This window comes from Microtus oregoni, unplaced genomic scaffold, assembly GCF_018167655.1.
Source record: "Microtus oregoni isolate MIOR12 unplaced genomic scaffold, Mior012 000064F_ref0000363, whole genome shotgun sequence".
NCBI lineage: Eukaryota > Metazoa > Chordata > Mammalia > Rodentia > Cricetidae > Microtus > Microtus oregoni.
In genome coordinates this window covers 8,074,805-8,096,732 of record NW_024543874.1, presented here as the reverse complement: position 1 = coordinate 8,096,732, position 21,928 = coordinate 8,074,805, and positions in this window count along the sequence as shown.

The window sequence follows — 21,928 nt, the reverse complement described above, 5'->3', positions numbered from 1 at the left end:
GAGGGGCTCTGGGTTATCTGATGAGCTGCCAGCACTGGCAGCGTCCCTCAGTTACTACAGTGCCATCTATGTGCAAGGGACAGCCTATGGCTTGGAAGGCCAGAGTAGCAGGGCTGGAGAGATGGTCCAGTAGTCAAAAGCCCTTGCTGTTCATGCAAAGGACTCAGGTTTGGTTCCAACTGTTAAGAGGAAAGATGGCTTCCTAAATTCAGGGGAATGTCTCTTTGCTTTCCTTTAGTAAGGATGTCGTTTGTCAATCGAAACAGACAGAATACAATGATAGAAAGATATATAAGGCCTAAGTTTGATTCCCAGCGCCCAGCAAATCCATCAGTCCAATGGCCTCCATGCTCACCAGGCATGCACACTGTGCACAGACATACACATATACACATGAAATAGAAACATCTTTTTTTTTAATAAAGAAAATCAAAAGGACCAGTGTACAAAAGGGACATAAAGAATCCAGGGCAGTGTGGTCCAGCTGTCTTGGGAACTACAGAGCAGGGATCCTCTGTCTCTCAGCCAGAGCCCATGCACATCTGTGGCCGCAGGAGCTCTGTGCCCAGGGGTGCAGCAGGCGCTTCCTCCACCCATTCTGCTCCCCTCCCCTGACCACACCATCTGTCTTGTTTAGCATGCAGGGCCCTGATGGATGAGGTGGAACATGACATCAACAAGGCTCGACAGAAGAAAACCAAGGTGGGCTCCTACCGAATCAGGCCTGACGGGACACAGGAGAGGAAAAAGGTAGCGGAAAAGGAATTCTGTGCCGGTATCTAATTGCGGATATGGGCAATTACGAGCCATTTATCCAAACAGCAGTTGGTCTTAATCTTCTAACCTTGCTCTTGTTCGGGGTGTCAGCTCTAAATTGCTTCTGAGTCCTGGGGGACCCAAAGTAATCTTTAAGCTTGAAATTGAAGTATCTCTCTCAGCACCTAAATTTTGTGTTTTGTCAAGTTGGAAGACATTTCGGCTACGTCGTTCATCAGAATGAAAAATAGCAAGTCCATGGTTCTTGGGCAAGACCAGCAGGGGCTCAGGGAGGTGATAGGGCAGACGCTCAAAGGCTGATCAGGCCCCTCTTGGGCGCTCCACCCCTCCTCCTTCCTGGTCCTACAGATTTCCAGTGCGCGGGGAGAGCAGGCTGCAAGCTCCTCTCTGCTTAGACAGGCCCATGCTCTGGGGAAAGAAAGGTCCTCCTTCAAAATGACTCAGAGGGGGCTCGCCCCAAGGGTCTGCAGTGGCAGTGCTGCAAGGGAGAGTGGACTTGACCTGCATGCAAGAGGGCCAGCCGCCGCAGGGAAGGTCAGACATTTTAGGAGATACCACTGCTTCCAAGCACAGACAGTGAATTCCGGAGCTTAGAATAGCTGCCCTGCATGGAGTCTAGTCCATGTAAAGCTGAACAGCCACAGGAGTTGTGTGTGTGTGTGTGTGTGTGTGTGTGTGTGTGTACGTGTGTGTGTGTGTGTGTGTGTGTGGTCACATGCTAGCAGTATTGCTTTAAAAGCAGTTTTCGTGTTTTAGTAATTTGAGTAAGGGTTAACTGATCCGTAGTTAGATCACTTGGATCAGTAGAATGGACCTTTTTAATGGGGTAATGGGGCAACTGAGGAAAAGTAAAGGAAGCAACTACTGTCCCATGGAAGAGCAGGCAAAGGGCACAAGGCTAGGAGGGCTCAGAAGGAAATGGGTAGCTGTTTGTCGGGAGCCACAGTATCCCAGTCCTTAAACAATTTCTAATCCTGGAGATGACCTTCCAGAAAAAATAAGACCCTGTGATATTGACCACTGGGGAAAAGCCAGACACACAGCTGCTCAGGGAGTCGGATGTAATGGCCTGAGCATCTATCTCCCTTCTCGCCCTCCTGCAGCATCCTACAGTGGCCTCACCAAAGGCTGTCTGTGTATGAACGCTGCACCCTCCTGGGTGTCTAATCTCAAAAAGGAGTTAAATTTACCACTCCCCTGTCCTGCTTGACCCACCTTGGTAAGCTTAGTCCAAAGAGTTTTTTTTTTTTGATTTGCCAGGACTCAATGTAACTTCAAAGTGTCCTCCCTATTACATGTATTATGGAACATCAGACACAGAGACAAATGGGGGTTCAGTCCATCAGGGACTTTAGCAGCTGTCAGTGAGCCAGAAAGCATCTTCTAGAAAAAGAGAAGTCTATTCTGTGTTATTTTATATAACATATTAATATAAAAATTAGACCAGGTCTAAAAATCCAAATCCACAAAAGCAGGTTGCCGTCCCCAGCATGGGAGAATAGCCCGAAGACACTTTGTTTGAGAAGACTGAACAACGTCATGCCTATTCCTGGCTGCCTATGCAGAAAATCCCAGGCCTCTCTGAGTACAGACTTTGGTGTCCGTGACTTTGGGCTTAGAGGCCTGTAACTTTATACAGACAGAGCCCAGACTGGGCACCCACATGCAGGGCCCACCCTGGCTCCAGGCTCCTGTGGCTGTATCCTTGGGGCTGGACTCAAAGTCTCCATAAGTTGATTTCCAGACCGAGAACTGTAGATCACATGAAAGATTCATGCCAACCACTGAGGTCTGAACGCTTCCCAGACATGACCGAGACTAGTGTGAATGCCATGCTGCAGAAGGCCACAGCAGGCCTCTGGAGGGGCCTGAGGATGGCCTAGGGAGGGGCAGGTAGTTTGATGGACATTAGTGTTATGGCAAAAGGAACAATGTCTTATGCTCCTTTATGATAGTGGGACATCACAGCTCACTTTCCACCCCCAGCTCCATCCTCCTCAGTCAAGAAAATCTCACCCTCACACCTCACACACTAGAACCCTTGGGTGTGGAGCCTGCTATGACCGTCTCAGAACCACCCAGACCTAAGCCAAGGCTAAGGTGCTGACTTGTCCCAAGTATTGAGCGAAATTGAAAGCTAGTACCCACCCTGTGTCACCCTCTGCAAGTATGGAGATCAGAGTATTCGGGGGCCAATGGATCATGGGTTGTCTGTGGCGAGTCCTGTGAAGAAAACAGAGGGCGGGGCCTTCCTTGACATCAGCACACCTCTTTCCTTTCCATTACTCTAGTTGGTAAAGGATGTGTTCTTCTGAATCAAGATGACTACACCTCTTAGCCACCTTCCATGGCATAAACAGGACTCTTTGTAGCCAGAAATAGCAAGCAGATAGCCTATTACTTTTCCTGACTCTGTATCTCCTGCTCACCTCACAGAGGGCAAACACCAGTGGATGGATGGTTGGATGGATGGATGGATGGATGGATGGAAGGGTAAATGAATGAATGTATTGTTGTTAGGAGGAGCAGGCTGGCTGTGTCCTGCCTCCTGGTTCCCAGCCGCCTGGCTAGCTTAACCTCCGAAATAACCACACAGAAATTGTATTAATTAAATTACTGCTTGGCCCATAAGCTCTAGCCTCTTATTGGCTAACTCTCACATCTTGATTCAACCCATTTCTAATAATCTGTATGTCACCACGAGGTCGTGGCTTACCGGGAAAGATTTAGCATGTCTGACCTGGCAGCTTCATGGCTGCTCTCTGTGTCTACCTTTCTCCTCCCAGCCTTCATTTCTGTCTTCCTGCCTATCTAAGTACTGCCCTACCAAAAGGCCAAGCAGTTTCTTTATTTAACCAATAAAAGCAACACAAATACAGAAGGACCTCCTACATCAATGTATGGATAGGTAAATGAATGGATAGATAAGTAAATGGATGGATGGATGGATGGATGGATGGATGGATACCCCTGACCTCCAAAACTATAAAACTTGGGTTATACACAAATACTTAAAAGAACTTATTTGTCAATGTTGCTCTGAATTTTATTGTAAAGTTTCTGTTTCCTTGGCTTGGTTTACACAGAAAACATTCAAAATATTTTAATTATATTGTTTGTTTGATTAGGAAGAACAAAAAAGAATATACATGCCATGTATGTGCAGGTCAGAGGACAATTTGCAGGATTCGGTTCTTTCCTTGTGTGTCCCAAATAGCAAAGTTGGGTCTCAGTCAGCCGTTTCTGCCCCAAAGGCTGCCCAGGCAGATCCCAGTGCAAATAAACAGAAGGGCACAAAACTGCATGAGGCAGGACACTTCACCCAGCACCACTAAACCCTGGGAGGCTCTGTCACAGCCCATGGAATGAGTTAGGAGGTAAGCAGCCTGCCCTAGCCAGGGCGATGAGCTCAGGCCCAGGATATCTGCCTTGGAGCTATGCCTTGGTCATTGTATTTGCAAAAACAAAACAAAAACCAGCAACAACCCCAAACCCAAATAATGTAGTACTAGGGGCGCGGTGCTGTGTCCCCAGCACCCCGGCTGCCCGCTCGGCTAGCTTATGCCCGAAATAACAATACACAAACTGTATTCATTTAATTACTGCTTGGCCCTTTAGCCCTAGCCCTTACTGGCTAATTCTGTTATTCCGATCAACCCATCTCTAATAATCGGTGAGCACCGGTCTTACCAGGAAAGGTTCAGCATGTCTAACCTGGCGGCTTGCTTCATGGCGTGTGTCTGCCCAGGAGCGCAGCATGGTGTCTCTCTCTGGCGTCTGCTGCTGAGAGCAGAGCTTTCGAGTCTCTGACCTCACTTCCTCTTCCTCCCAGCGTCCTGTTCTGTTTACTCCTCCCACCTATCCTCTAACCAATAAAACGGGCCAGGGCAGTGCCTTTATTAGCCAATGACCTTCCTCCATCATTTCCCCTTTTTTGGTTTAAACAAAAACAAAGGCTTTAACATAGCAAAATTACATATAACAAAACAGTTATGTAATTTTACTATGTTAAAGTTAAAGCCTTTCTTTTTTGTTTAAACAGAAAAAGGGGAAATGATGTGGGAGTGATTTCTTATTAATAAAGAAACTGCCTAGACCCATTTGATAAGCCAACCCTTAGGTAGGCGGAGTAAACAGAACGGAATGCTGGGAGAAAGAAGCTGATTCAGGGAGTCGCCATGATTCTCCCACTCCAGACAGACGCAGGTTAAGATCATTCCTGGTAAGCCAGCTCGTGGGCTACACAGATTAATAAAAATGGGTTAGATCAATATGTAAAAGCTAGCCAATAAGAAACTGAAACTAATGGGTCAGGCAGTGTTTAAAAGAATACAGTTTCCGTATAATTATTTCGGGTAAAGCTAGCCGGGTGGCAGGACACAGCCTCGCCGCTCTGTATTTCAACAAAATAAGAGCCTCCTCATTCATTGGCTGTTCTCCTTATATACCAGAGGCCTAGTGTGGGAGACAGCTTGAGGATGAGCCAGGGGCAGCCACGGCTCACAAGATAAGGGAAGAAGACATAAGATGAGCGATTCAAGAGGTTAAGCTTGAGTCTCAGCAGGGTTGTGTTCCACCTGAAGTCAGGGAGTGCAAGAGCCAAATGTCACCTCCATATTCATTAACTTTCGGGAACAACAACAAAATAAGGAGCATCAATTGACAAGAAAGAAAGGATGGGTGGTAAGGAGAGCACAAAATTGCCCTCAGGGTTTGCGCTGTCTTTTAGGCCCTTGGAAAATCCCCTCTGTCACCACCTTGAGTGGCCTCCCCATGCCAGAGATCATAGGGCTTTTATTTTGGGCTTGGTTGTGGGAATTGCAGGCTCTGGTTCCCCACCTCCAAGAGATGTTCCTGTGATCAATCCCCTCTCCTCCAACGTGGTCACACCAGGAGCAGGAGCAACAGCAGGGCTGTCTCCTCCAGTCCACTACAGCAGCCCAGATGTGTTCAGGATCTGGGCGAGACCCAACAGACATAGCTCACTGACTGATCAGCACCAGTATCCAACCCTGTGTCGTATGATGCCTGATACCAACACAGGGAACTCACTTCCAATCCCTTTGCTTAGGTCAGCTTGGCACCGTCCTCAGCTAGGGCTACCCCAGGCTTTTCCCCATCCTCCCACACCCCTAGCGCATCTTCATGTCCACTTCCAAAGAATACCTAAGAGGCAGAGGCTGTTCCCTGCAGCCTTCATCCCCCAGCTGGCGTCTGTGACTTAGGAGCACCCCGTGCTTGCTGACACTGTACCTACAGCCATGTGCACCTATCCAGCCTGTTAGCTGTGGGGTGTCTGTCACCTTCCACACTGGTTCTAGAGTCCTATCACTTTCAAATCTCCAGACGATCCCTTGCTATCCCACAAAGGTGACCTCCAAAGTGCCGAGGCCTTGGCAACAGGGTTGCCTCAAGGTCAGTGCTGTTGGACCACACACTGAGATGGGTACAGGGTTAGCCTGTGTCCCAGCAGCCAGGCTCCCTTCCCAATCAGCTTCTTACTAGCAAGCCTGAAGTCACCAGACAGGAAATTATGAGAACCAAAATTGGTGAGAGCAAGGGTTCCAGGAAGTGAATTATCCCAGTCTGAATATGCATATGAGTGTGCCTGGTATGTATGCTCAATTGTATATATGTGCATGCATGTGTATGTGAGTCTGTGCACATGTGTAAGTGTGTGTATGCATATCTTAATTCTTTACATATGTAAAAGCGAATCTCTGTGTGTACACATGTGAATAAGTGTATGACCACCAAAAACACAGGCTTTCTATTTGCCCCTGGGAGCAGCAGCAATCTGAGCATCACTGTGCATGGTGCGGTGCTGTGTGCTGGCTACAATGGTGACACTTTGGCTGATTAGGAAGCTCTTGGAAGCCCAGGGCTTTCCTGCTTACTGGGCAGGACACATGGGATGGTGTCTCAGCATAGTCCTGAGACACTTGTGCTGTTCCAGGAAGAACCAGCAGGTGGATCTTTCTCCCAGGGCCTCCCATCCTCACCTCAATGGGTTAGCAAGCTCCTCCCCCTCCCTAAATCAAGGGAATTTAACATTTGTGCCTTCTCCACGGGTAGAAGGAAGGGGTATCGAATTAAAAGGGAAAGAGTGTCCTAATCCCCTCATGGGCGTTGAAACAATGCAGGGACAGTCAGATCCCAAAGTTTGTCCATTTGACGTGGGGAGGAGCTTCAGCACCAGAACCAGGCAATTAGGAACTCCTCTGAGAAAACGGCCTAATCCCCTGATACTGTTCTCTGGTCAAGGATGCTCACTGCCCACTTGTGCTCTTCGATTCTGTAGACCCCACATGTCCTCCTCCAACACTTACAGTAACTGCTCCATCCAGAAAATGGCCGAAACCTCCCCCCCTTTCGAGAATGGCACACTCCAAGACTCAGGGCAGCCTAGTTTGTTGGCCTGCTAAAAATGTCAGGCTCTGTGGGGTACCTGGCTCTCTCCTTTTCCCACGTCCTCGGCCCCAGGCTTCCTGTGTGGAACTTCCTGAGTTCGCAGGATGACTGCACCTGGAGACAGCTTCTGAGTCACCTGTCACACTGTGTGCATAGAAGGCCATCCCTGTGCTGTTTATTCATGGCATTCTCTAGAGACATCACAGTTTTCCCTTGTAAGAAGATGCGTGATGCTAGTTTGGATATCGGGAATTTAATAATGAGGAGTAAAGAAGCGATTTCTGTTTTCTGAAGACGTGGTGTGTGAGTGAGTTGGTTCCCTGGAGCTCGACCTTGCTTACATTGTTCTCCCAGCCAGAGGAGCCAGCCTGCTGCAGGCTGCATTCCACTTTCATGTGGGATAGTCTCCTAAAGGTTGCATGGGGTTTATACCTCAAGTTGTTCATCTAGACTTAATTTTTTTTAAGTCCAGAATACTTTTGAGAAGGAAGCAGAAAGCATCGTAAAATCAAACTGTGCGTTCTGGGGCTGCAGAGCTGCCCAGTGGCTAAAGTACTTGCTGCTCACACACAAGAGGTCCTCAGCACCACATAAAAGCTGAGCATGGCAGCAGGGCCTGTTATCTGGTACTGGGGAGGCAGAGAGGATCCCTAGGGCCTGCTGCCAGCCAGTCTAGGCAAAGCCACGAGCTTCAGGCTCAGTGAGACACTGACTCACAAAGCAAGGTATTGAGCAACAGAAGAAAGCAACTTATGTCACAGACTGATACATGTTCTGTGTGAGGAGGAGGAGAGCACTCCACAAGAGTGGTGGGACCACTAGGACCTAGAAGAAGGGGTCTAGAGAAATGGCCCAGGGGTTAAGAGTGTATACTGCTTTTATAAAAGATTCAAATTCCACTCATGTCAGGTGGCTCAGCTATCTGACATCCTTCTGGCTTCTGTGGACACCTGCACTTGTGTTCACACACCCCACCACACATACATACAAACAATTAAAAATAACCACTGAAAAATGTGCTTAAGCTGTACATGATGGTGAGGGCATTTAATCCCAGCAATCCTGGCACTTGGGAAACTGAGGCAGGCAGATCTCTGTGAGTTCAAAGCCAGCCTGGTCTGCATAGGGACCAGAACAGCAAGGGTTATATGGAGAGACCCTGTCTCATAAGGCCCTAGAGGAAGACACAGCCCACAGGGACCTCACTGACTCTCTTCTGTGAAAGACATAGACAGAACCTTCTTTGTCGTGGGTCACCTGAATTTCAGAAGCTCTTAAACTCTGGGGTCAGCTCTACTGTAGAACACATCTCCAGACTTCGGCAGAAGCTGATTCTTGCTTGTCAGTTTGATCAAACATTTCACAGTGTGCATACTCTAGGGTCTTTTTGGCTCCCAAGTCTGTCTGGATCACACGCAGCTCTGGACACACATGGTGGCTAGGACCAACCACACCGAGAAGCCTATCCTCAGCCAGATTCTTGCTGTTGCTCTTGGGCATTCTGGGATATGGTGGTCACAGGGCCCAGCCATATGTCCCTCAGGGGAAGTGATGAAGAAAAGAATCCTCTCTCCATGGAGCCCTGGCCCTGGGCCTGCCCTCCTGAGCCTGACATTCCTGCAGGGATTTCCTGTTCACTGTCTGCCTGTGTGATTGTCCATGTCTGAAAGAGGCCAGAGCTCCCAAAGGGTCAAGCGAGCAGCTCTCAGGAAGCAGAAGCACAAATAAGGAATTATCCCCACTCAATGCCGACTCTGCCCTGCTCTATACTCCCATCTGTGGGGGAAGTGCTGACATCCTATGCTTAGGAGCAAGCTGGGGAGGAGGGCCTGGTGAAAGAGGCAGATGGAAATCAGGCCAGAGGAGAGAGCCGGACAGTGTTTGGGCCCAAGCCCCAGCATGCCCTAGCTGTAAGAACTCAGGACCTTCAGCTTCTCATACAGTTATTATTACTATTATTATTTTATAATCATTATTATTATCCATTAGTGCATATGTATTGGAGGTAGGATGTGGACCTGTGGAAGTCAGCACCCTAACTTCTAGGGATCAAACTCAGGTTGCCAGGGGCAGGCTGGGCAAGTGCCTTTACTGAGATATTTTACCAGCCTTCATTGATTTATTCTAAATTTGAGTTCCTTGTCTTGCCCTTCCAAATGTAAATGCCATGGTTAGTCTAATTGCTTATTGTTTAGCTCACACAATCTGAGGTGAAGAAGTCCTAGAATTAGGTTAGTGTTAAGCTTGGTAGCAAATACAGACCTGATTATTTGAGATTTAATTTTAACAATGAAAATATTCAGCACAAAGAAAAAATTGATTATCCAGGGTTTATGCATAGAATAAACCCAATTTTTCCCCTTTGAAAAGGTCTGGCCATGGCTGGTAAAATGGCTCAGTAGGTCAAGGTTTGGCACCAAACCTGATGATCTGAGTTCAATCTCTGGAGCCCACACAAAGGTGGGAGGTGAGAACCAACTCCTTCAAGTTTCCTCTGACTTCCACACACATGTTGTGGTTGTGCGTGCGTGCATGTGTGTGCATGAGAGAGAAAGAATAAAATGAAACGTCTATCCAGTTTGTTAGTGGAGAGGAAAGACTAAAGACAACCATCCTCAGCAGTGCCCGAGGCCTGCAGAGACCTGACGACATGCCAGGTGTGTGCCCCAGAGTGGACTTAGCAGTTTGGGGAACAGGCATACTGGCTCTGTGTCAAGAATCAGTACACAGAATTTAGCATGGGCCAAGTCCACGGAGCCCTAGTTAGAGAGACCCTCACCTTGTGATCAAAATCTCTAGTCCACAGAGCCATGGAACACAAATCCTCCGTTTCCAGTCAGCCTAAAATCAGGATTTCACTGCTGTGGGGAGATGAGTCTGCTAGAATCTGGTGGGAAGAGGTTCAAGAGGCTGCTCAGTGACCTGTGCGGTGCAGGGGGCCCCCAGCAGACCGATGAGGTGCTGGATAGACGAGCACTGGGCACTGTCCCCTTGGGTAGCGCCTGAGCAGACTCCAGCACAGTCCGTTCTAGTGCACAGCCTTCCAGACACAAGGCACAGTCTTAGCTACTTCAGTATCCTAGAGCCCTGGTTGGATGGCAAGGGAATGGAAAAAGGACAGACACACAGACACATTCATAATGAAGCTGGGATGGGGCCGGGTGCTCGGACTACTCAAATCTCAACCTGAATTGCCTCAGCTAGGAACCTCGGTGTGCTTATTAGATACGGCCTTTGCCATTCAGGAAAAATGGCTTTTTGGTAAAGGCCATCAATTCAGATGAGGCTCTTTGTAGTAAGGTGTACCCAAATCCAGTGTCTGGAGACCTTCTGAGAAGATGAAACAGAGACCCTTGGGAGAACATTAACTGGAGACAAAGGTAGGGTCTATACCGTGTCTATACATCAGAGATTACTGACAAAACCCAAAACCCGAGCAGGCGAGACTGGACCTTCCCCAGTAGCCCTGAGAGAGAGCATTTACTGCTGACACATTGCTTTTGGACTTCTGGCCTTGGGACTAAGAAAGCACAAATTTCTCTCATGTGCAGTCTCCTTGTTTGTGGTGGTTTGCTGTGGGCAGCCCAGGAAACAAATGCCTTGAGACCAGGCGTGAGGCTGTGAGGTGCTGGATCTCCGAGGTCAAGCAACCTGTGCTATGAGAAACATGAGAAGCACACTCCCAAGTATTTCCAATAAGAATTTTTGGGCAGGAGGAGGAACCCGTTGCTCTGACCTCTCTGATTTCTGGGGTCACGTGCTCACATTTCCCTCGCAATTCTCATTACTAGAGCACCCAGAGGTGTTCTCATGGGTAGAACATCTGGCTGTAATCAGGTCTTTGATAAAAGGGCAAGTTTTGCTGGAGAAATGGCTCAGCGGTTAAGATCACTGGCTGCTCTTCCACAGGACAGGGGTTCAATTCCCAGCACCCTCATGGCAGCTCACAACTGTCTGAAAATCTAGTTCCAGGGAATCTAACACCTTCACACCAATGCACATAAAATAAAGATAAATAAATCATAAAAAGTTTTAACAAACCACAATAACATTTGGGCTGAAGAGATGGCTCAGAGGTTGAGAGCATTGCCTGCTCTTCCAAAGGTCCTGAGTTCAGTTCCCAGCAACCACATAGTGGCTCACAACCATCTATAATGAGGTCTGGTGCCCTCTTCTGGCCTGCAGGCATACACACAGACAGAATATTATATACATAATAAATAAATAATTTTTTTTAAAGGGCAAGTTTTAAAGGCAAGGTGGTTTCAAAAAATAGAAACCATGATAATCTATGGGATGAAGACAAGGGGATGCTGTGGCCAAGGAGGGTGGGATGGGACTCACAGTCAGGAGTATCTGTCGGGTGTGTCCCCCTTCCTCCCCCCTTTGCTGATTTCCCCACAGGGTGGCCTCATGTGCCACCAAGAAAGAAGAGTGATATGGCCGGGAGAGGCCCCCAGAACTGTGGGGACCATGCTGTTGGAGACAGCTGCCTGGCCCTGGCCCCTGGACAGCTTCTTACCAATCCAATAAACGGTATTGATTAAAGGAAAGCGGTGTGACTAGGACACCAATAAAGAGATCTATAAATTTGTATCAGATAGGGTCTTATTCTCTTGACCATTGCTTAAACAAAGTGAAAAACCAATTAGGCTCCTTGGGTCTCTCCCATACCCTGACTTTCCATAAACATCAGAAGGAATGACCATTAACTTTACTGAGATGATCTGGGTTCAGGCGTTCTGGGAAGTTCTGTGCTTCCTTCTTCATGGAAATGCTCAACTAGCATCATCCCTTTTCCAGAGGCTGCTGAGTACTAATAATGAGTCTATGTCCTCAGCACAATGGTCTCAAGTGGACTTACACTTCAGAGGAAGACCACCTCCTGCTGTAGGTCTCCAAGGCTGTATCTAGACTGGATCTCTGCTGTGGCAGGATGAATGCCCACAGTCCTGTGTGTTGAGGTGTTGTCCTCAGCCTGTGGCATTATTGGGCCACAATGGAGTCATTGGAAAGTGGAGTCTGGGAGGGAGAGCCAGGTCATTAAGGAGTACTCTTAAACACGTTCCTATCTTTGCTTCCTGATGGCCACGACGTGAACTGTTTTCTCTACCATGGACTCAGGCCCGGAAGTGCTGCCCCAGCACACTGAGCGCCTCATAAGTTCATCTCGATATTTTCCACAGAGATGGGAACTGAATAGCACAGGATCCTGGGGCTCCCAGGAAAAACCCTAGAGGTCCAGCTTGGGTTAGGGAATCCTGAATTGGCTCTAAGGGGGGCCCAGCATGTATTCTGTCTAATGACTCTACTTTTGATTTTCTTTTCTATTTACTCATTTATTTTTGGTTTTTTGAGACAGAGTATCTCTGTGTAACCCTGGATATCCAGGAACTTTTTTTGTAGACCAGGCTGGCCTCAAACTCAAGGATCCACCTATCTTTGCTTCCTGGCACTGGATTAAAGTTGATTCTATTTGGGATTTTCAAGTGTTGCTTCAATGATATTTTTTAACTTAATTTTTAATGATTCTTTGGGAATTTCACATCATGCACCCCAATCCCTCTCGTTTCCCAATCTCTACATATCTACGCCTCACCCCCACAACATCCCCCAGAAAAATTTTAAAATATGATTTAAAAACAAAACAAAATGACATTTTAAATTATAATAGTATATTTTGACATTGACTACAGATGGAACGTCACCCTTATTCACACTTTCAATTACAAAAGTTTCAGTTTCCTGCTATCACACTGAGGTTCCAAAGTAATAGAGAGAAAATTCCAGAAAATAATTTAGGGAGAAGTGTTTCATGGAATATTGTAAAGACAAAATGGTATACCTAATGCTTATAATTTGAGGAAAACGCCAAATGTTTTCATTTTCAAACATTGATGTTTAACAAATTATTTTGACTGGATCTTAACCATTTAACTGTTTAGTATATTATACTGGTCAGCTTCATGTCAACTTGCACAAGCTGGAGTCATTTGGGAAGAAGAAACCTCAATTGAGAAGATCCTGTTACCGAGTTGGTCTGTGGGCAAGCTTGTGCTTTCTTTTCTTTTTTATTCTGGTGTGAGAGGACCCACTGCAGGTAAGGGTTCTGTAAGGGTCATCCCTGGCTGGTGCTCCTGCATTCTGTATGAAAGCAGTCTGAGCAAGCCGCGAGGAGCAAGCCTTGAGCTGAGCTGCTCCATGGCCTCTGTATCACTCCTTGCCTCCGGGCTCCTGTTCTGACTTCCCTGGATGATGAACTACAAGCTGCAAAACAAACGTTTCCTCCCCAAGGTTTTTGTTGTTGTTTTTGTTTTTCTTTTCTTTTGTTTTGTTTTGGCTATAGAGTTTTACCACAGCAATGGAGCTAACTAAAACATCTCTTTGAAGTCAAAATTATGAGGAATTATCTTAAAAGCAATCTTTTAAATTCTATAGTTTGTGTAGTTTCTGTGAGCAAAATGGGCTTTTATATGCCTTGTTTCTGCTTACTCTTCACCCCTTACCCCTTGTGTTTGTTTTTGGCAGTAAGATCTTGCTTTGTAGCCCAATCTAGCCTTGATTCTGCTATGAAACCCAGGCTGTCTTGAACTTGTGGGAGTCCTCTGCCTCGACCTCTAGAATGGTGAGATGGTGTGAGCCACTCCACGAAGGTCGTTTTCATTTTAGAGATGTCTCCTTGTGTAGCCAAGGCTGCCCTTGAGTTTTTGATCCAATGTCACTTCCCCAAGTAGGAGGAATTCCATGTGTGACACAACACCCAGCACTCCCTTCTGATTGCTCTTTGATTCTTTGATTTGGTAATTCGCTATAGGGAGGTTATGGAATGGGAGTTCATAGCACATTCATTTTCAGCTGTTAATTCATACTCATGTGATATACTGATTAAACTTCAAAAAAATTAGTTACTACATATGTGTGTGTGTGTGTGTGCATGTGTGTGTGAACAGAGAGCAGAGGACAAGTTGTAGGAGTTTGCTCTTTCCTTCCCCTATGTGGGGTTTGGGGATTGAACTTAGTCATCTGGTGTGGCAACAATTGCTATACACTGAGCCGCCTCACCTGATCCAAACTTCCTCATATATACATACATGAAAGAAAAAAACAGGATTCGACACTCTCTGTGGTTTGGGAGAGTCTGGTTAGGGTCTTGGAGCACGCTTCTGTTAATGAGGGGAGCTGACTATACATGGAAAAATTCTGCAAATTGCCCCCACCCTACCCTAGTTCGTCTACCCTCTCTGAGTATCAGTTCCTTTCCAGCTGGCTCCATGCAGACGGACATTCAGAGTTTCTTAACTTTGGTCATTTTTAACTGCAGTAAGATTTTGTTTTTTCATCCACTGAAGAATGTAGAACTGTTAAAGTTTGATTTATTGTTAACACGCGTACTTTCCTCTTGGGACAGGCCTAGTTGTGTCCCCCACATCATAGGACTGTAGTAGAGGCAGGGCCTGTAAATGGAGGGACCGTGGCTAAAGGAGCCTCAGATAGGACCCTGACCTGATAAGAAGACACCCCAGAGCTGGCACTGCCATTTGTGGACACAGCTCTGTCACTAGGAATGGAACCATCCAAACCTTGATCTTAGACTTTTGACCTCTAGGAAAGAATGGGGCAAACTGTAAGGCTCACTACTTGGCGAGTACGGGGTGTGGTGATGGAGACACTTCACTTTGTAGACACCTGCGGGCCACCTTCCTGGAACTGACAGGAGACCTACCAAAGTCTTTCAAATGCGCCTCAGTAACTCAGACCCTTCCTTCCCTTGCAGGTGTGCGTTCTGGTTCTTTCTGGATTTTCTAACTATACAGCACAGTTACAGCAAATCTCCTGGAATCAAGATCCTGTGTGTTACTAATATAACTTTAATTTTCCTCTCATTTTTTTCAGTGATTGAGATGATCCACGACCTTGTATTAGGTAACAAGCACTTCACTGCCATTTTACCCTCAGCCTTGTTTACCTGACACCTATAGAATAGATTCTATATTCCTCAGTGGTCTGACTTCAGCATTTTGTAGTCCACTGGCAATGTAGGAAAGAAGCTGCTTTGTTTTACTTGTGCCCACTGTGGAAAATACCATTTGTCCTCTTTTTGGTGACATGGTAAGAGCAAAAAAAAAAAAAAAAAAATGCCATTTCAACTGTTTTAATTTCCCTTCCCAGAGTGGCAGTGAGCGGTCTTTTGCCTGCAGTGCCTGCGCCTGCCTATTTCTAGCTTTTTTCATCTCTCCGTCAGATTATCATTTATACTTTATTACTTTGGAAGTGTCTGTAGGGACAGCCTGTGTGAGCCGCTGCTGCTGTCCTTCCTGGATGATGATGCCCTTGTGGCTGGGCTCCTTCACACGCAGACTCCACCCCTTTCACAGGACATTTGGGGCCTGCCTTTGTCATGCAAATGGTTTTCTGAGTTTTCTTCCCGTGATTCCTGCTTCTCTTCTATGCTTCCTGTAGTGGTTGTGTTGAACATATCTGTTAACAGTGTACCATAGGTCTTAGTCCAGCTCTCTTGCTTCCCCGGTGACCAGCAAGTTTTTTTGTGCCAGCACTGTTTCCTAAATAAGCCTGCTTCCCCTACTGCTAAAAACTAAATGTTCATTGACTTTATGAGTGTTTTGCTCGCATGTATGTCTGTGCAATACTTACATATATTGTACCCAGGGCGTCTGGAAGAGGATTCCCTAACCCTGGAGTTACAAATGGCTATAAGCTGCCATGTGGGTGCTGGGAATCAAACCAGGATCCTCTGGAGGAGAAGCCAGTGCTCTTAACTGCTGAGCCATCTCTCCAGCCCAGTGTCTGTCACCTTTAAAAGTCCAGTTTCTGGGGGACAGAGGAATTGTGCATTTTTTCTCAAGATGTGGATATTTTTCTATTTTTATTTTAATTATTTGTATACTGCAATTTTGATTATTTGTTTTGCTTTTTTGAGACAGCATCTCATGTAGCCCAAGTTGCCTCAAATCCTGAATCTCTCATCCTCCTACCTCCCCCTCAAATGCTGAGATTAGAGGTGTGTACCATCATGCTTGACTTATGTGGTCTAGGAATTGAACATGGGGCTTCATATGTGCTAGGGAAACATTCTACCAACTGAGCCAGTCCTCCTGAAAGCTATTAAAAATGTGTATGTACATGTGTGTCTGTGTGAACGCATGCCATATGTGTGGGTGTGCGCGCAGAGACTGGAAGAGGGTTATGGATCCCCTGGCACTGGAGTAACATGTGATTATAAGTCATACCATATAGATGTCGGGCATCAAACTTGGGTCCTCCAGCAAAGCCAGAAATGTTCTTAACTGCTGAGCCATCTCTCAGCCCCGAGAAGCAGATTTTTAAGTGCATTTTTATACTGTGAGTACACAGCATTTTGCTCATAGGGCACCCCTAGTTCTGTCAGATAAATCAGTGAAGAAAGAAATGGCTGACATGGCTGTTACTTCTTTATCAGTTTCAGAAGGTCCTTTGGGACTGGCTACTTCTACTGTGTTGTGAAGCCTAGGTTTTAATGTTTTATTTTACATGTATGGGTGTTTTAGCTGTGTGTATGTCTGTGGGCTATGTGCATCCCTAGTACCCCAAGAGACCAGAAGAAGGCGTCAGGTCTGTCAGAGCTGGAGTTACAGATGGCTGTGAGCAGCTGTGTGGGGAGCGGGGAAACAAACCAGTTCTTCTGCAAAAGCAGCCAATCCTCCTAACCACCGAGAAACCTCTCTAGCTCCATTGTGAAGTTTAGAAAAGCCACAGCAAGTCATGGGGAAAGAGGGGCCACAGGTCAGCTGTGTGGCTGGCTGCTGTGAGTCGGATTTAGCTGGGGATGCCCAGTGGAGTGAGAGAGCCACCTGTGAGATTGGAGGTGCCAGTTCATGGGCAAGGTGCAGTGACGCAGTCTGGCAGGAGCTCTTTTGTCCCTGAGAAGAATTCTGCCTTACAATGAGCCCTGCTGTCAGAGGGTAGGTCTGAGAAGGACCTTAGGGCACATCCCTACACATGCTAGGGTGCCAGGATCACATCAGCTAACCTGAGCATAGAAACTGGTAATGGTGTGTGTGATACAGTGGAGACACAATGTCCTCATTAACCCAGGGGTCTGGTTAAGAAACAAAACCTGTCATTGCTGCTTGAGCATGTAGAGAGACTAGATGCTCTGCTGCCTTCAGGGAGGCGGTAAAGACAGATGATTCAATACTCCTGAGCAGATAAAAATAATAACCATCTGCAGGCCCGAAACACTGAGAGAGAATGAGAGATTATCGTAGCTTAGCGCAGAATTAGGGTTAACTAGCCAAATGCTGGCGATGCGTGCCTCTCATTTATAAACACAAACAAAAGCTGTGATTGAGCCCTGCCTGTGTGAATGGCTGCCGGGGCTCAGCTTCACTGACCTAAATCTTCTCTGGGGCCCTGGAAAGGAGAAGCCCCTTCCCTGTCACTGTCTGGGAAGGTGTGGCTTTTCAGGGCCTTGTACCTTGTGGAGAAGGTGTGTAGGTCTCTGGGCACAGCAGGCTGTCTGTCGTCAGGAGTTTCACAGCAAAAGGGAATGAGAGAAACAGCACCTTCCTCTTCCAGATCAGGGAGCAGAAGATTAGAGCTGAGGGTGGCTCACCGGAGGACCCAGAGGGAAGGGAAGTTTAGCCCAGCACCTTCTAGCCCCTACTCAGCAGGATCCTTGCCTGGGTTCATCCCAGTGATCACATAGCGGTGGCCTTGTGTGTCCATGTGTCTCCACTCTTGCACCCATCACATTGGCTTCAGAACAGGACCTCGGTGTCACCGTACCAGTGAGGCCCTTTCCCAAGCAGGTGCACCCATGCGTGTAAACATCAAGACCTGAGCATATGCTTTATGAGAGAGCTGGATGGCCCAGACACGACACTGGTTCCATTGGGGCTGAGTGGGCTCATCTCCCAGTGCATTCTTGCAAGGTATTCTTGGGTGGGAGGTGGATGGAAATGAGCCCAGCCCCATTGCTGCTCGGACTTTCCTGTAGACTGCGGGTGAGCACTGTCTCATGATGGCTGTGGCTTCCCACCATCTCTACTGGTCAGCAGTATACCCCTCCTCCCTCTGGATGATGTCCCCATGGGGAACAGACTTTAACACTGACCTTGATGACTCTTCATGAAATGCCACTCCCTTCCACACCGTTCCTAACCTGTCTGGGTGTGTGGCTGCATGTCATGTGTCCTTTATCTCTGACCTTTGAGTCTGTTTCTGGTACATGACTGTCTGCTGCCATTTGGCAGAAATGCTTCTGCAGGCTTGGCATTAGACACTGCACTAAAGTCTAAATACATAATGCATCTAACCTCGGATTTGGTAATTCTGTCACACTCAAAACAAGCTGTCAAAACCGTCTGGCATGACTTATCCTTAATAAATCCCTAGTCTTGTTAATTGCTCCTTATCCACCGAATAAGAATCGTGTGGATCCACAAATCGGGTAAAGAACGGAGGATAATGGGGAAATGTTTAAAGGATTGCCTGTTTCTCCCTTGGGACAAAAGGAGCTGTGAGGTACAATGGGCACCACCATGCCCTGGCACATATGCATGGAATAGATATAGTCTGGCTTTGACTCTGCCTGTTTGCAGGAAAACAAGAGTACTGATTGTTCTGAAGGAAGGATACATCCTGAATGGTGTTCTAGAGCTGTGGCCACTGTGGCTGGAGCCGCTGACTGCGCTAGTAGCCCAGGGAGGAAACAGGGCAGTGCAGACCCTCACAGGGAGCACTCCATTCTCCACAGAGGGACTCGGCGCCCTCTTCCAAATCTGCAGAGGTGCTCTTCGCTGTGGCCCCTGATGCTCAGGGCCTTTGGCATCTGGTTGACCCGGCTTGTTTTCTGCCTTTGGTATATAAACTAGGCCTGTGACCATGGGCAAGAAACTTGGCTGCAGAGATGTTTCCCCTCTGTGAAGAAAGATGAACGGTTAGGATGAAGACCTTCAGAGGCCCCTGGTCCTACTAGTCTCCTGTCACACCTAAAAGACAGGCATGGGACTTCAGCAAGGAAAGAGTCTATGGAATAAAACTACTAAGGGTCTTTGGTCCACCCAGGGGAGTGAGTGACCAGTAACACGACTCTGGTTTCTTGGTCTACGACACAGGCAGTGACCCTCACTTCTCCAGGTATACAAGGGCTATGCCTGTGGCTGTTGGGAACGATTCCTTAGGCCATGCCAAGATAAGCAGCTTGGTGCTCTCAGGTATTTGTGTGTGTGTTCCACACATGTGGAGCGACAGGTGTGTTTTCCAGGAAAGCATTGCTGTTTGGTATCTAGAGGAGCGAGGAGACTGCAGCAGGAAGAGAAGGTGACATCACATATGGGACAAGGCTGTGTTATACTTGGGGTAAGGCCACGTTGAGGTGCAGAATGTGAAGTCCCCTGAAGAGGATCACAGGGTTAGAGCAGTGTGTGTAGCATTACCTATAAAGACTGATGGTGTCACCAGCTCCAAGACACACCCCACCGCACCTCTTAGCTTTGGACAGTGTATAAGTGAACATAACTGCACATAAGTGGACTGGAGATGTACCTCAGTGTAGAGCTCTTGCCTAGCATATGTGAGGCCCTGGCTTTGATCCCCAGTGCCTCAAGAAAGAACTTTTAGATGCTGAAATGTAAGTTCTGCACACTCTCCTATCGTAAAGTACCTCTTCCACACCACCATGGGACCTTTGCACACGTTCCAAACACAAAAAGCTACTCTTAGCTCAGGGCTGTCCACAAGCAGTCTGTGACCAGGACCCTGCAGGCCACCCTCAAGGCCACATGCTCTGCATGTGATTTCAGGCCCAGGCCATGGTGCTGGGGACAGGAGCCACTTCGTTTTTTTCACTGCCATGACCCCTGTCTAACCCATGTCTTTCCTGCTCAGGGCACAGTGACCAGGTGGGACCTTCGGGCTCATTTGAGTTGACTCTTTATCCAGAATAGATTGCCACCCCTGCCCCCGCATTCTTTGGTTCCTGGCACGGGAAGAAGTTTGGTCTTGTCCATAGGAATGTGACGCTAATCTCTGTCTCCATCATCCATAGCACAGAGCTCCTGCTGGAGATTTATTCAGCGCACTTGGTGTTTACAGTCATGATTCTACCTGCAACCAAGGAGTCTCTCACCTGGAGTAAGTTACCTGGAGTATGAGCTAGCAGGGCGATTGCATTTGTCCAAATGCAGTGTTAAGAAAGAAGAATGTCTTAGGCTGTTGCTGTGATAAAGCACCATGGCCAAAAGCAATGTGGGGAGAAAATGGTTTATTCCAGCTCACGGTTGCACATCATCATTCATCACTGAAGGGCGTCAGGGCAGGAACTGAGGCAGATGCCATAGACCAGTGCTTACTGGCTTGGTCCTCTCAGCTTGCTCAGTTCATTTTCATAGACCCCTCCCCCAGGTCTACCCGCCCAAGGGTGTCACCACCCACAATGGGTTGTGCCCTTCCACATCAATCATTAATCAATAAAATGCTCCCACAGACTTGCCTACTGACCAATCTTACGGAGGCATGTCTTCAGCTAAAACCCCCTCTTCCCAGATATGTCTAGGTTGTGTTAAGTTGTCAAAACACCAACCAGCACAAAAACAGTCAACATTATTTCCTGGGTTGCTAACCTTATATAGTGCAGAAAACATGTTGTTTGAATAGAGAAAATGGTTTCACATCTATTGCCTGAAATAAACCACTGAAGTTAAACTTCTGTTTTGCTGGTACAGCCGATACTGGTCACTAGGGCTGAAGAATCAGCTGAAGAGACCAACATTCAAACAAGCATGGTAACGAGTTGTGTGACAACAAAGAAAGCGCGACCTCGGGCCACTTCCCAGAGGTGCTGAGACAGGTCTTCAGCACGGAAAGTGATACCCAATTCTCTCTCTCTCTCTCTCTCTCTCTCTCCCTCCCCATACCCCTCCCCCTTCTCAGCTTGATTGGCTAGAGTCAGATGGAGGGTTAGGGAATTGCAGTCAGTGACCTGCTGGTGCCTGTTCCTCTCCAGAGCAGGAGAAGCCATCAGGAAGGACCTGCTCATTGCTTTGGTTTATGTTTGCTTACTGACATGTTAGCCAAGCTCCTTCTCCTATCTCTACCCAGAAAGACAGCATTCAAGACAATGCAAGTGGAAATGCGTGTGAGACAGAACAAGTGGAAATGCATGCGAGACTGATGCCCCCATTTTGGTATCTGCAGCTAGAAATAGTCCCTGAGAAAAGAGCCCAGCAGGAAGACATACAGCGTGCACAGAACACTCAGAGCGATGTTTCTGATAACTTTTAAATGCTATCATCCCACTAAAAAATCTTCAAATTAAGGCACTGGGTAATGAGCTATGGATTATTGGGGGGTGTCTCATAGGTTTTCGTTTGTTTGTTTGTTTGTAGTGTGTATGTGTCTGTCTGTCTATGGCTCGGCACACACATGTCATAGCACACACGAGGAGGTCAAAGGACTCTGTCTTCTCCTGTGCTATAGGTCCAGAGGATTGACCTCAGGTTGTTAGGCTTAGTGACAAGGATCTCTACCCACTGAGCCATCTCACCAGCCCAAGATCTATGACTCTTCACAAAGCACTCTGCTAATACATGTGCACACTGTGGAATGATGGGAGTGTCTGGGTCACTGCTTTTGTGTGGGGTGGAGGGTGGAACCATGTACTTACAGGTGAAGCCTTGGAAGGAACAGCTTGGCTCCTCAGGATGCTAAAGTTTCAAATGGGTTTTTCCCTTCATGTCTG